We start from the raw sequence: 16,131 nt of genomic DNA, 5'->3' as shown, positions 1-16,131 counted from the left end.
GAGTGAGTGAGTGAGTGAGTCAGTCCCCCCGTAGTACCAGAACCCACCACAAAAGGGGCGCCTTTCCAATGCATTTTTCCATTGACAAGTACATTTAGATTTTTACATTAAAAACTGTCTCAGTACTAGACTCAAACTAGTCTCAGACAAGTTTACTCGGGAAACCATGTACTTTCTACATCTGCAGAGAGTAGAGTTTGAGGTGTTTAGTAGCGCTAGATATGTCTGTATTTCAACATTCATTACAGGACTTTAGACCATACAGGTGCATGGACTTGTTTGCCCACTAGATGGAGACGTTATTGTACTCTTATTAACTCTACCATGGTTTGTAGTTTGAAAATGGCTATTTTCAGAGAAATGTCATGGTTTAACCTGATCCTGTGAGCTGTTTCTAATTATGATTTTGACCCCTGAGTGTGGCTGTCTCTTTTCGCATAGACAAACATCCCATATGAGATAAAGATGACATTCCATGGTTGGTACATTCTGTGGACAACAGCAATTGTTGTGGTTAGAGATAGAGACCTGGGCGCCGAACCATCGGCTGGTTAACTTGCTACAAGGCCATGAGCCGCAGAAGAGACCAGACCAGTCCAGACCAGTCTGATCGGGGAAGGGGAGGGGGGGGGGGTGGAACGCCCCCGAACCATGAGAACTTTGCTCGAGCTCAGATGATTTGATTTGGGACAGACAGCCATACAGACAGGCAAGCTTACATTAGACTAGATGCCATTGTCTTTTGTATGCTATAACCTTCTGTAATAAAACTGCTTTTAATTGTCGCTCAAATCCCGTGTTGGAGAGATTAATTTGGAATACACCTGGAAAAGGGACACTGGACTGTGTGGTATTGTGTGAGATTGGGGCCGTCTTTTATTGAAATCAAAACAACGCAGAGCTGAATAAGGACAATAATAAAAGACAACGAAAGTCAACAAGAGCTTACCTTGGTCAATCATTGATACACATGATGTGACATCAGTAGCGATAGATATGTCTGGATTTCAGCATTCATTATAGGACGTTTGACCATACAGGTGCATGGACTTGTTTAACAACTAGCGAATGTTGTGTCTAAGGGTCATGCCTCTCGATTCCAGATTGCCGGCATGCTATATAAAATCACACATTATGCCGTCTTTCTTTGGTTCATTATAAACAAAAGAATAGAAAATTGAGGGATCTTCTATAGGGCAATATAGTGGGATCTCTGTATAAAATGCCTAATGAAATGGGGGCTTGATAGCACAAGAGAACATGCATACTGGGTGGAAGACAACATGTTTACATGTGTACAGTACTTATTCTTTCTCGCCCTCTCCCATTCATCCTTTAGGTTGGCACCGATCATTATTTTCTATAGTAATCCCTATGAGCTATGTGTGTGTGTTAGAACTGAACATCCGAAGCCCTATGTACGTGTGTGTATGTGTGTGTGCGTGCGTGTGTGTGTTAGCTACTGAGCCTGGGCCATTGAACCAACCAGTCACACCACAGACTCCCTGGCTAAGCTGCAGAATGGGCAGAAGCTCCCACTAAACGCTATGGAAATCTCCTCTCTCTCTCTCCCTCTCTCTCTCTCTCTCTCTCTCTCTCGCTCTCTCTCTCTCTCTAACACACACACACACTTCCCACACAACACACTGGGAGCAATTAAAAAGATGAGATGGTTAAATCTATGCCCATGATATGTCTGATTATGATTATCCATTACCCCCCACCTCCTTTAAAGGCAAAAAGGACTTTAATAGTAATTTGCAGTAATGCCCTGCGCCATAACTCTGGCCTGTCTGCCGGCTGTAGGGATGCCTGGGGGTAATTGGCGTTTTACTCTGGCCTGATTGATTGTTACATAAAGTAACAAGAGAGGAACAATCACGTCAGGGAGATGGATGGATGTGTTCAGAGAGAGAGAGAGAGAGAGAGAGAGAGAGAGAGAGAGAGAGAGAGAGTGTGTGTGAGTGAGTGTGTGAGTGTGTGTGTGTGTGTGTGTGTGTATGTGTGTGTGTGTGTGTGTGTGTGTGTGTGTGTGTGTGTGTGTGTGTGTGCGCATGTGTGTGTGTGTGGTAGATAGATGAGCAAGCTCAATGGAGGAGCTGGGGATTTGGATGGTTTCTGGGAATTGATCCCATGCCCTCCCTCCCTCCCTCATCCAGTAGAATTGTGGTCAATACCTCACACACACACGCACACAGGCACGCACACACACACGCACACACACACACACACACACGCACACACACACACACACACACACACACACACACACGCACACACACACACGCACACACACACACACACACGCGCGCGCACACACACACGCATAGTCAGGTTTGACGGTTTGCACATAGCACTGGCAAACCTTCAACTTCAAATGCAAATCCTTCCTCAAACAGGTCGCATCATTTTCCAGTCAATCAGCCAATCATCATTCATCTGTCAAAGTTAGAGAGAGCTTGACTGATCAAGGACATTACATTTTCTCTTGTGTATTTTATAACTATTTGAGCACCTCTCCATCTCTCTCTCTCTCTCTCTCGCTCCTTACCTCACTCCCAAAACGTCTTAAACTGAAGCTACTCCACAGCACAGCTGCTGCAGTTGTTTTCCTGACAAATAAATGTGATTACCAAGGTCTTTCTGCTTTGCTGGCTCCCTGAGGGTCAGAACTGTATTTATTTGTTTATTTATGTATTTGTTTGTTTATTTATTTATTGAAGCATACACCTCAAGGCCTCCGAACGCATTCAAGCACTTGAGAGCCTGGGCTGACAGTATGACACAATCAGACACCCAATTTAGAACAGCTAGTAATCATGAATAACAAGAGCCTCTGAATTGGGCAGAAAATAATATAGAAATTAATTGCCCTTTCTAATTTGAACTTTTATAGTTTGAATTTACAAAAAACAGCAAACAGATTTTACAGTCACACAAAACAGGGCATTGGAAGTTTATTTTTATTTTTTTTAACCTTTTTAAATACAAGCAGTACATAGCTTTATCTCTTTGTCAACAAAAAGTGATGGCCCGTCCAGCTAGTCAGCATTCAGAGAAGCAAATAGAACTCTGTAGAAGTCTCTAGGTTGGATTCTTAAACACTTACACTCTCCCTCTCTGTCAGTCCACCATGCCTGGGGGCCCAGCTCTGAGCAGACAGGCCATTCATTCTCCCTCAACACTGGGGTAAATAAATAAGAGGCCAGTCTAACTGAAACCTCTCAGCCTTGATGCAATTACAGCACTGCCTCCAGTTAACCCCCTGGCAATTAGCAACTCGTCAGCAGGGACTGATAGGGGCTGATGTGTGTGTGTGTGTGTGTGTGTGTGTGTGTGTGTGTGTGTGTGTGTGTGTGTGTGTGTGTGTGTATGTGTGTGTATGTGTGTGTGTGTGTGTGTGTGTGTGCGTGTGGACATATAATACCCTGCTGCTGATGCAAACTCAATAAGCTTAATTAAACAGCTCAGAAACACTGTCAGCATGCAGACGGGGAGCACGGGGCCTTGGTGGGAGGCCAATGATAAGTGTCCGTCTCACAGCGTGGGAGGGGTGAAAGGTGAGGAGTTCATAAGGTGACTGTCAGGTCACACACAGCTGGGTCGGCAGGAAACACACTATTATATACATTGTAGAAATACTGTGAAGACTGGTAGAGTGCTGTGTCGAATGTAAAATGCAGAATTGCAAAAGGTGAAATTCTGACTATTGTAGTATAGGCGTTGTTCCAATGCTACAGCCCGGAAGACGATGAAGCGTGCTTTTAGAAAGGGAGAGATGGAGAGAGAGGAAGAGGAATGAGACTGAGTGTTGGTATGGCCTCAGCGTGTGTGTGTGTGTGCGCGCACGTGTGTATGTGTCCAGGGATGCAAAGAGTCGATCCCCTGGGCCTGGCTTTAAGGAGCCATTAAGACCCAGATACGACCGCCGTTGACCTCCTCATCCCGCCAACGATTTTTGATACGGCAGGAGAGTGGCGTGGCGCTCGGCTACGTCTGCTGTCAGAGCGCTTTAATGGAAGAGAACGAACGCCTCTACCCCCCCAGAGGAACAGCCAGGTCAGAGGGAGGCACAGAGTGAGGAGTTCAGTAGTGAGAGGAGAGGAGAGGAGAGGAGAGGAGAGGAGAGGAGAGGAGAGGAGAGGAGAGGAGAGGAGAGGAGAGGAGAGGAGAGGAGAGGAGAGGAGAGGAGAGGAGAGGAGAGGAGAGGAGAGGAGAGGAGAGGGAGGGAGGGAGGGAGGGAGAGAGGGAAGAGTGAGCCACAGTACAGGTGAGAGAAGAGTTAGAGAGAGTGAGCTAGAGAGGAGGAGAGGAATGGAGGGAGAGAGAGAGAGAGAGAGAGAGATGGAAGAGAGTGAGCGAAGGTGCAACAACAGTAGAGAACAAGCCCACAGAAAACAGGAGTTACAGAAGAGGAGAGGAGGAGAGGAATGGATGGAGAGAGAGAGAGAGAAAGAGGAAAGAGAGAGACCTACGGTACAGATGAGTGAACAGGACTGCAGTCTTCGTCCTCGGAAGCACCCAAGGAAATATTTGAACGCCTTCAGACAATATTTAACACCGTCTCACACCCGTACACATGATCTGCCCCTGGATGCTGACGGTGAATGGCAACCCGATAGCAAGACACGTGAACAAACATAATCCCACACAATGTGCCTCCACTCCAACAGCGCACACACACACACACACACACACAAACACACACACACACACACCTACACGGAGCATGCCTGTGCATTAATGGGGGCTTGCGCACACACACACACACACACACACACACACAGACACACACACAAACGCACAGATACACACACGTACACACATCTCTGCCCTAGCCAAATCAGGAGCTTGGTAATGATTTTAGTTTTCAGTGGCATGTAAGAAACATGCCTGTTAATCCCCCTTGGGTCTGAGTTACTGCTTTAATTAGCCATGCTAATGTTTCCCTGCTATTAAACATTTACGCAGAGTGGCATCCCAAGATCAATCCTAATCTCCACAGGTCCCTGGGGGCTGGGTGTATGTGTGTGTGGTGGGGGCTGGGTGTATGTGTGTGTGGTGGGGGCTGGGACATGGTCGGGAAAGTGCCAGCACAGCAGTGCCGGCGTCCCCGGCCTTCGGCGGCTGCGCTAAGCTAAAGCTCGGTGCGCACACAAACCACAGTGGCGTGGTGGAGGCGGGGCTACGGAGGACTGCGTAGCTCTGCAGGGCAGAGGATGGAGGGAGAGATGGGGGGGGGGGGGGCGATAGAGAGAGCGAGAGAGAGGTAAGTACGGTACTGACCTGCGCAGTTCCCCTCTGGTGCAGTACGCTAGTGCAAGGTTTAGCTTAGCCGCCACGGTACTAGTCTGTGCTTCCCGCCGCGCCCGCTGCTCCGGTTAAATCGATAACGATTCAATTACGCCTCCCTCCTCCCAGCCACGCCCCTCCCCTGACCCACTCCGCTCCCCTGCCTCGCCCTCCTACCGGCCGCTGCACGGGGGACCGACCGCCAATATTAATTCACGAGAAAGACAGGAGTCCCGGCAGCCTGGTGGAGACAGGGAGTGCGGAGAGAGAGAGAGCAGGCGTCCTGAGGGTGCACTCACATCTCTCTCATGCCTACCCCCAGAGTTGATATGTATCAGGCAGATAGATGGTATGCAGAGCAGCTATGATCTCCAGGTTGCTCTCCAAATTGAATTTCGAAACATCTGGGATAGGCTTGCTGTGGTTACCGGTGTTATTTGGGCATACACCGTGTATTCACCGAGTCATCACTTAAACACCGCCACACTGTTGTTTTCCCTTCCACCCCCACCGTCATTTTACCTATTTAGTTAATTTTCACATATCAGCGCCCGCTCATCAAATACGTGTCTGATCTGCCCCTCCGCATGCACACGCAGCACAGAGCGGAGTCTAGAGGAAGGGGAAGGGGGAGGTTATGGCTACAGCCTCTCGTGGCTAGCTAGCCTAGCTAACGTTAACAGCTAACCTAGCCACCGAGGAGTGTGTAGCATACCACCATAGGCTGTAGTTGGGAGTCACGACAGTGTGACGTCAGGCCGGAAAGGGCCCTGTTGTAAAGTGTGTTGTTTTCCCGCCGGTGCGGGGTCTTACAATAAACGCCACAATAAGCACAGTCAGTGTCCGTGTATAACTGGACATAACATTGGCGACGAAGATGGAGGGGTTTCCTCTGCATCCGTTCCTCGCTCTGCCGGGTGAGCCGCCGATCCCGTGGTCCCGTTGGTATGAGTCTTTCCAGACGTTTATGATGGCTATGGAGCTAGCGAGGACGCTAGAGACGCGCGTCTGAAGTCTATGCTGATCCACAGCCTGGGCAGCGAGGGACAACGCATCTTTCATACTCTCGGACCCGCGGAGAAGTATGCAGACTGTGTTGCCTTATTGGCCGGGCATTTTGCTGCTCCACAGAGCGTTATAGTCCGGCGGATTGTCTTCTGCCAGCGCCGACAGCGGCCGGGTGAGTCTGTCCATCATTATGTGACTGACCTCCGGTGTTTGGCGAGCCTCTGTAAGTTTGGCCAGTTAGAAGAGGAGATGATTCGAGACCAGCTAGCCGAGCACACGGCAGACCCCAAGCTGCGGGAGAAACTGTTCATGTCGCCGGATGACCTGTCACTGTCCAAGGCGTTGGAAATGGCTTTTCAGCTCGAGTCAGCTGCTCGGTTAGCATCGCAGCTAACGGCCTCAGACCCGGCCCCCTCACACTCTGTTCCACTGGCACAGACAGTGGCCCCAGTCGCTCAGCTTCCCGGCCCCACCTCATCTCACGACGGACTTGAGGTTAATGTAGCGGGACACAAGGACGCAACGGCACGCCGGCCCTGTGGGAACTGTGGCTCTTCCTCTCACCCCACTTGCGCGCCGGTCTGCCCAGCCATGGGACAGAAATGCCAGCGCTGTGGTAGACTCAATCACTTCTCCAGAGTGTGCCACTCGGCACCCGTCTCCGCAAGACCCCGACGCCGCTCGTCCCGCCCGACCACCATCCACTCTGTGGGCTCGGGCGCCAAGCCATTTACGTGGTGCACAGTGGAGCTGGACGGCATATGCTTGCCACTGCTACTGGACACGGCCGCCTCCAGGTCTCTTCTCAGTGAGTCCACAGTCCGACTGCTTTTTCCTCGACAGACGATCAAGGCGGGCGCGGAGGAGCTGTACGGCTACGGACACACTAAAATCGGCATGGTAGGCACCGCCACCTTCTCCGTGCGCTGCGGTTTGAGAGCCCTCCCAGCTTTCACCTTCCAAGTGTCTCGCCGCGGTGCCAACCTCCTGGGGTTTGACCTGTTCTGCGCCCGGGGCTTCTCCATCACAGACAACAAGGGAGCAACCATCCTGACAGTGACCACGCACTGGCAGCAGCGCTGGCCATCACTTTTCACTGGGCTGGGCTGCCTCACCGCCTTCAACCACCAACCGCTCATCGACCCAGGCGTGTCCCCTGTCATCCAACCTCTCCGCCGGCTGCCCCTCGCCCTGCGTGATGATGTCACAGCCGAGCTGCAGAAACTGCTGGACGCTGGCATCATCGAGCGAGTCGACGCCTTACCCTGGATCTCTAATCTGGTGGTGGTGAAGAAGAAGATGGGCGGCCTGCGCCCCTGACAAATACCCACTGCCCACTGTGGAGGAGCTATCTGCCAAGTTCCACGGCTCCACGGTGTTCTCAAAGCTCGACCTTCGTCAAGGTTATTTGCAGGTTCCCCTACACCCAGACAGCCGAAACCTCACCGCCTTTGTGACTCACATGGGGGTCTTCCGTTACACCCACATGCCCTTTGGCCTCAGCTCTGCCCCGAGCTGCTTCCAGAAGATTATGGCCACCATCTTTGCTGGCATCCCTGGGGTGGTCGTGTACCTGGATGACATCGTGGTGCATGGAGCAACGTCATCACTGCACGACGACCGCCTCTCCAGGGTGCTGGACGTGCTCACCCGCCACAACCTCACATTGAACGGGGAGAAATGCATCTTTGCAATGCCCGTCATCGAGTTCGTGGGGTTCCGCCTGACTGCCGACGGCCTGAGCCCACTCCAATCAAACGTTGACGCCGTCCTGCCCCCTGCCTGAGCCCTCCTGCCCCGCGCAGCTCTCGTCATTTCTGGGGATGACTGCGTATTATTTGCGCTTCCTTCCCCACTATTCTGACACCACTGCACCGCTGCGCGCCCTCCTCAAGCAGGACGCACCCTGGGCCTGGACCCCTGCATGCTCCGCCGCAGTCAGCCAGCTGAAGTCACAGCTCACCTCCCCGCCTGTGCTCGCCCACTTCGACCTGCAGAGCCCAACGTTGGTGACCTGCGATGCCTCTAACACTGCAATCGGCGCGGCCCTGTCCCAACTCCAGCATGGGGCCGAGCGCCCAGTGGCTTTTGCTTCAAGGTCACTTACCCCAACTGAGCAGAAGTACTCAGTGGGGGAGAGGGAGGCGCTGGCCTGCGTCTGGGCATGTGAAAGGTGGCATATGTACCTGTACGGGCGGCATTTTACACTGCGGACAGACCACCAGGCCCTCACAGCTCTGCTGGCAATGACTGGATCGGGACACAAGCCGCTGCGCCTTTACCGGTGGTCTGAGAGGTTGCAGGCATATAACTTCACCACACAGTTCACGCCCGGCAGGGAGAACATTGTGGCAGACCTGCTTTCCAGAGCCACGCCCAGCCCTGCCCCAGACACCACCCGAGACCCCACAGAGCCGGAACTGGTCCTCATGCTGCACACACCTCTCCAGGCGGCTGTTTCCCTGCCAGAGCTTCAGGCAGCATCTGAGCAGGACCCTGTACTCACCCAGCTCCGCACTTTCATTCGAGAGGGCTGGCCTGCCAGAGTTCCGGAGGAGCTAGTGTCCTTCCACCGAGTCAAGAGCGACCTCTCCTGCTGGAATGATGTTTGAGTGGCGAGGGGGCTGTGCACAGTGATCCCGAGCGCCCTGAGAGAATGCATCCTGACCATGGTTCACAAAGGCCATCTAGGCGTTGTGAAAGTCAAGCAACGCTGCAGGGGCCTGGTCTGGTGGCCGGTTATCGACAGAGACGTGGAGACAATGGTGAAAGACTGTGCAGCCTGCCTCACCAGCGGTAAGACTGGCCCGCCCCTGCCTCCACCCTTGCAGCCTCTGCCGTGGCCTCAGGCGCCGTGGACCCACATCCAGGTGGACATCTGCGGTGAACTCTATGGCACCCCGCAGCATCAGCGCTTCCTCCTTGTGGCCTATGACCTTCACTCCAAATGGCCCGAGGTGCTGCCCACCGGGTCCGTCACCACTAGGGTGGTCATCGACTTCCTCTCCTCCCTGTTTGCCCGCTGGGGTGTGCCCAACGCCATCACCACCGATAACGGACCCCAGTTCATCTCGGCCGACTTTGCTGCTTTCACGGAAGGGAGGGGGATAAAGCACATCAGAACTGCCTTATACCACCCTCAGGCCAATGGCGGCGTGGAGAGGTTTAATCAGACTCTCAAGAACGGGCTCAGAGCACACATGGCAGACGGCCTACCATTCTCATCGGCACTGCAGTGCACCTTACTCCATTACAGAGCAACACAGCACGCCACGACTGGCAGCTCTCCAGCCCTCCTGATGCTGGGGCGTGAGCTGCAGCTTCCCTTGGACCGTCTACGCCCTCCAGTGGAGGACACTCAGGCAGAGACACCTTCCCCAGACGACAGAGTGGCAGAGCGGCAACGCAGCATGAAACAGCGGTTCGACAGTAAGCATTGTGTGAAACGCCCTGCACTCACAGTGTTGGATTGGGTCCAAATCCTTCAACCCAGTCGGCCCCACAAGCTGCTCTCGTTCTGGTCCGCGCCACAGCAGATTACGGCACAGCTGGGACCAGCCATCTTTCACCTGTCCGACGGTTCACGTTGGCATGCCAGTCGCCTTAGACAGGTGACGCCACCGCCCACCTCGCACCAGGCAACTGTAGCTGATCAGCGCCACACAGATGGGGACTGGGACTTCCCAGGTGCACAGCTTGGGACCCCAGCTGGGCATCACCCTGAACCAGATGCGCCGGCCGAGCCTCTGCAGCCTGGGCATCACCCTGAACCAGATGCGCCGGCCGAGCCTCTGCAGCCTGGGCATCACCCTGAACCAGATGCGCCGGCCGAGCTTCTGCAGCCTGGGCATCACCCTGAACCAGATGCGCCGGCCGAGCTTCTGCAGCCTGGGCATCACCCTGAACCAGATGCGCCGGCCGAGCCTCTGCAGCCTGGGCCCCATCCTGTTCGGGTCCGCCAGAGGCCTCCTTACCTCAGAGACTATGTTACAAACTTTTGAAAACTTTAGTTTAGTGCATGGCCTGTCATGTGGCAGAATAACCCACAAGGCTATGCGTGTAAACCGGCAGTCTACCCGGTTTATCCAGTCAGGTTGACTCTGTTTAGGCCATAATACTGTTTTGTGCACTAATATGTTCTAAGCCTACTTGCACTTGTTCAGATGCTTGAAGAAGGGGGGTAAATGTAGCATACCACCATAGGCTGTAGTTGGGAGTCACGACAGTGTGACGTCAGGCCGGAAAGGGCCCTGTTGTAAAGTGTGTTGTTTTCCCGCCGGTGTGGGTCTTACAATAAACGCCACAATAAGCACAGTCAGTGTCCGTGTATAACTGGACATAACAGAGTGGCTTTTGCTATAAGCTCACTGGCTAGATTATTCTAGCAGCCTATTCTCTCGCCTATTCTAGTAGTCTAGCAGCGTTTCGCTCATAACTAACACCACCAATTCGCGGAGGCAATTTGGTGTTGTATGTCTCCACGGCTAGTCTGCAAATGCGCAATGCGAGTAAGGTAAGGATGAGATCAACGTTACACTTGGTCCTCTGCTTCTTTATAATCAGAATTTGTTTATTGCCATGTAGTTTATCAACATACTAGGAATTTGCTTAGGGCATGGCACATAATCCTAGTCGGCTATGTTGAAAAACTACATGGCAAAAAACTAATTCTGATCATAAAGAAGAACAAGACTGAGTGTAACGTTTATATCTCATTGAGATCGCACATTTGCAGGCAAGCAGTGGAGGCATACAACACCACATTAAAATACAACGTAAGGCAAAGGTCTAATGTTAAAGATCAAAGCAAGCGCTCTCTTTTTGTAGACGGTGATACCGGTGTTGCCATGGGTTTCTTACTCGGTGGGAAAAGATCCACACCATGACATCCCTAATCTGGGAGACCTCCGCAGAGGGAAATAACACAGAGTTTTCTCCTGCTGTACAGAATTCTGTGGGCTTGTTACTGTTGTACAGAACACTGTGGGCTTCTTCTGGACTGTTGTTGATCTGCCACTGGAAGGCAGAGGTCTCTCTGGGAGACAGACGGAGAGGTAACATTAGGACACACAGGCTGAAGAGTCAAGACCCCCAAGGTAATGAACTATTGAAGGCAGACTGAAACACCCTCTCTCTCTCTCTCCCTCCCTCCCTCTCCCCCCTTAATCACCTATCCTCTCTCTCTCTCTCTCCCTCCCTCCCTCTCCCCCTTAATCACCTATCGTCTCTCTATCTGTCTCTCTCTCTCGCTCTCTCTCTCTCTCCATCCCTCTCCCCCCTTAATCACCTATCCTCTCTCTCTCTCTCTCCCTCCCTCCCTCTCCCCCTTAATCACCTATCGTCTCTCTATCTGTCTCTCTCTCTCGCTCTCTCTCTCTCCATCCCTCTCCCCCCTTAATCACCTATTCTCTCTCTCTCACACATTTTTTTTTTTCAATTCAACTGGATTTTTTGGCATGACACTACATATTGCCAAAGCAGCATTTGGACATTGAAAAACATGAATTAGAAAAAGCAAAGAAACATAGGCTACGACAAGACAAAACAAATGAAAAATTGTCGTTGTATTTTGTCGTTAATTGATTTATCTACTGTTTCTTGCTGTTGTAGCAGCAACAGCAAGAAACAGTAGATAAATCAATTAAAAAGATAAAAATACAGGAGAAACAAATGATGTTGTCAGATATAACGCCATGTGTCTGGTTACTGTCACTCACTGTCTCTCAGTCTATGGCAGGCAGCAACACAGACTGCTGCTAACTTACTTCTCTTTGAGTCCTCTCCTAGTAGGATAGCTCATCTAAGAGGTTAAGAAAACCTTTTTATTGAAATGTGCTTCTCTAATATGTTTATACTTTTCACATTTGGTAAGTAAGTGCAGCTCTGTTTCAGGTTCACTGAGGGTGCGATGACAGCACAGCTTCTGCTCCGCAGGGAGACAGGTTTTCCTGTGCCTCCCTTTTTCAATAGCAAGGCTGTGCTCACTCAGTCTGGACTTGGTCAAGGTTCGTTTTAGTTGTTGATCAGTCACCATGCTCAACTAATGTGCTATGGTGTACTGTTGATTTAGAGCCAGATAGCACTGCCTTTTGTTCTGTGCTTTTGTTTGTGTTTGCCAATAGGTGTGGAGTGTTTGTTTTATTTCTTCTTGGTGGGGTCTGATTTGTGGGCCGCTCTGTTCCTGGGTTGCGTTAACAGGGCAGGTTTGTGATCTCGGCCTCAGGATCAGTTGGGTAAGGCGCTTCCTGTTGCTCAGCTCTTGGCATTGCAGGGCTTGGTAATGATACGAGAGGGGGTCACTTAGTTTTAGGTGTGTCCAAAAGTTAATTGCTTTTTTGAATTGTTATTATTTGTGGGCATTTGCCTAGTTTTACCCTGCATGCATTGTTTGTAGCTTTCCTCTGGACATGTAGGATCATTTTACAGAGCTCTGCAGGCAGGGTCTCAATAGGGTGTTTATCCCATTGAGTAAAGTCTTGTTTTGTAAGTAGGCCGCACACCTCACTGTCATAGAGTGCAATTAGTTCAATAATACACTCAATTTTAGCCAAATTCGTTCCTAGATACAGTAGGTGTAGCGTGTGCAGTATTCAACATGTTTTGTACAAAAACTACTTTGGTAGAATGTCCTGAGATCTGGATCTTTTATGCAATATCAAAATGTTGTTCTTTTGGGGGTTTACTGTCATGGCCCAGGTCTGACAGTCATGCTCTCGCTGCAGATCCAGGCTCTGCTGTAGGCCATGTGCAGTGGGGGACAGCAGAACCAGGTCATCTACAAAGAGTAAGCATTTTACCTCCTCAATTTTTGTGCCAATTTTTACGCTGCTCTCTCTCTCTCTCTCTCTCTCTCTGAGAAGATATTGCATCTGTCACTGGTGCTGTTTCTCTGCATCAGACTTTCCCAGACAACCTCTGAAGCCCGTGACTTTTCCAGACAACCTCTGAAGCCCGTGCCGTTGCATCACACAGAAGAAAACTAAACACACAACGGATATACGGGAGACACACTCAATAACCAATTACTGAACTGTGTTCAGTCATGGATCTACTGTATCTGTCACCAACTGCATTCATTTAAAAAGTGTGTAACTATATGGGCACTTAGTCAGGGTGGAGCCTTGTTTCTGAGGTTGAGGGAAGAAGATGATTTTCCAACAAACATTTCCGCCGGCGCCGGAGCAGCTATAGTATGGGATGACCTCCTGCTGTACTCAACAGTCAGTACCTCTGACGGAGAGAAAGTTTCTCAGAAGCCTTGTAAAAGTGCTGAACATGCAGAATGTGCTGCACGTCACACCCACACACGCACATAGACACACACACACACACACACACACACACACACATACAGTAGAAACACACATACAAACGTGCACACATGGCACGCACATGCACACACACTCAATTCCCTAAGGGACTTGAGTTAAGTGACACAACAGGACATAGCTCAGAGGATGAGGGAGGGGGTCCGGAGCGACGTCCAGTCTGGTCCGGTACAGTCCAGTTCAGTCCAGTTCGGCTCAGCACTAGAGGTCTTCACGGGTCGGGTAAATCCGAGAGGACCCGAACCCGACCTGAGACCCGTACGGGTCCGGGTCCACATTTCCACGCTTTTATTATGGTCAATTGGGTTCGGGTGAATCCGATTCTATTACCTCAGGTCCCAGGTCTGTTTATCATTATGCTAATACCCGAGGGAAACGCATGACGCAAATTGAGTGAGACCGCAGGCGCGACGCGAGCGGAGACATCGTAAATATGGCAGCCACCACCAGCACCTTGGCTGTGTTCGGAATCGCTCCCTCGTTCTCTCACTCCCTATTCCCTATATAGGGTTCACTATGTAGTGAACTACCTAGGGTATGGTTTAAGGAGTATTCGGACACTACACCGAACGTCACAAAAATGCGTCGGTCATTCGTGTGATGCAGGCGGATGCGCCCTCGTGTAAACAAACAAGTCTAACAGGGAGCATTCACGCTGCAGGTTGAGATGAACTCACTCAGGTAGTATCGGATTTGCTTTTGTGTGTTCATTTTGAATGTTAAATCCCAAATAAAGTGTTGAAATTTAAATTCTAATCATGTGCATGTGTGGTTTTTCTACTTTGGTCCTGTCTGTTAATTGCAAGATGTAACGTTGGCTATAGCCGCGCTACCTAGCTAGCTATGAAGCGCACGATCAAGTAACATGTTTACAAACATTACATGTTTACGATTTAGCTCCGCAAGCTAGAGTTCCTTCAGTTTATACACGAAAGTTGCCGCCGCCATCCTCCGTTCACAGCCCTCTTCGCGTGACCTCTCAACTGCATTGCATTGTGGTATACCGGAGAAAATGTAGGGTACATGCACTGTACCCTGGAAATCAAGGTGACTTGTGGGTAATAAATAGTGGACTATATAGGGAACGAAAATTCCGTGGAGAATTCGGACACTACAAACAAAATGGCTGACGCCCTATATAGTGCACTATATAGTGAATAGGGAGCGATTCCGAACACAGCCCTTGTCTCTGACTGACGTTTATTTCAGAAGTTAAAAGCTTGGCTGCTGTATTAAGAACTCAACTTGGCTAAGTTCTAAATAAAAGTGTACGCTATTTGTTTAATTTGTGGTTTTGTGTAGCCTTATTTATTTACGGCCGTTTCATTTCCATGCTGCCACATCACAGCCTGACAAAACAGCGATTGATCCTGTCGAGATTGAGAGGATAAATCGCCATTCCATTCAACTGTGATGGAACAGCATGCAAGCCAAACAGCCGTGACAGCCTAAGCCATTGATAAATGCTACTGCTACTTGCTACTGCCTGTCGGATCCGTAAAATACCCGATCCGACTCGGGTCTCGGGTCTCTGTCCTACTCCTGCTCTCGGGTTCGGTCTCTAATATCTCGGGACAAAATCAGGTCCGGTATATATATTTTTTTATTTTTTTAAATGATCGGATCCAATCGGATCTCGGAACGAATGTCTCGGGTCCATCTCGGTTTCGGGTCCACATTTTAGACCCGAGAAGACCTCTACTCAGCACGGCTCAGTCTGGCTCAGCTGAATGCAGCTTATGTCCTCTTCCCTCACTGGGTCAGGCTAAGATTGCATTCAGAATGAGAACAGAACCGATGCATGTGTGTGTGTGTGTGTGTGTGTGTGTGTGCGCGTGTGCGTGTAGATGCAGTCTGTGCCCCACATTGCAAGTCTGTTCTTACCTTCTGCACACACTGTCAGGTACAGTATTGTAGCTGACAAAGTGTCTGTGCGCGCGTGTGTGTGTGTGTGTGTACACAACGATGACAGTGCTTACTTGTGTTACATAGAAGCTGATCTGGTGCGGCAGGAGAAACAGAACAGAAAGAGGAAAAGAGACATTTGATGACCTGCAGAGAGACAGATGCAGGGAGTGAGGAAAGGGGAGGAGAGAAAAGTAAGCAAGAGACAATATCACTAATACCACCACCCCACCCAAACTGTCTGGTACTATAACCCCACCCCGTCCGTCTGACTCTCTCTGACTATCTCTCTCCCTCTCTCTCTCTCCCTCTCCCTCTCTCTCTCTCTCCCTCTCTCTCTCTCTCTCCCTCTCTCCTCTCTCTTTCCTTAATTCCCGTTTCACTACATTATAAATGTGCAAACCAGCTGAGTAAGTGCATTTCTCACGGTGTTATCCCCACTTCTAGCATAGCAGACGTGGACGAGTTTCTTCAGCGTGTCCCCAGGGGTCAGGTCGTCTCCAAGCTAGTCTCTCTCAGGACAGCTGGCTAGGTCCCCACGGAGAGGAGCAGGGCATCAGGAAGGATCATTTAGGTGCAGAAAAATGAACAAGAGAAC

The sequence above is a fragment of the Borostomias antarcticus genome (genome assembly GCF_949987555.1).
Source record: "Borostomias antarcticus genome assembly, chromosome: 14".
NCBI lineage: Eukaryota > Metazoa > Chordata > Actinopteri > Stomiiformes > Stomiidae > Borostomias > Borostomias antarcticus.
Note: the sequence above shows the minus strand (reverse complement) of the source record.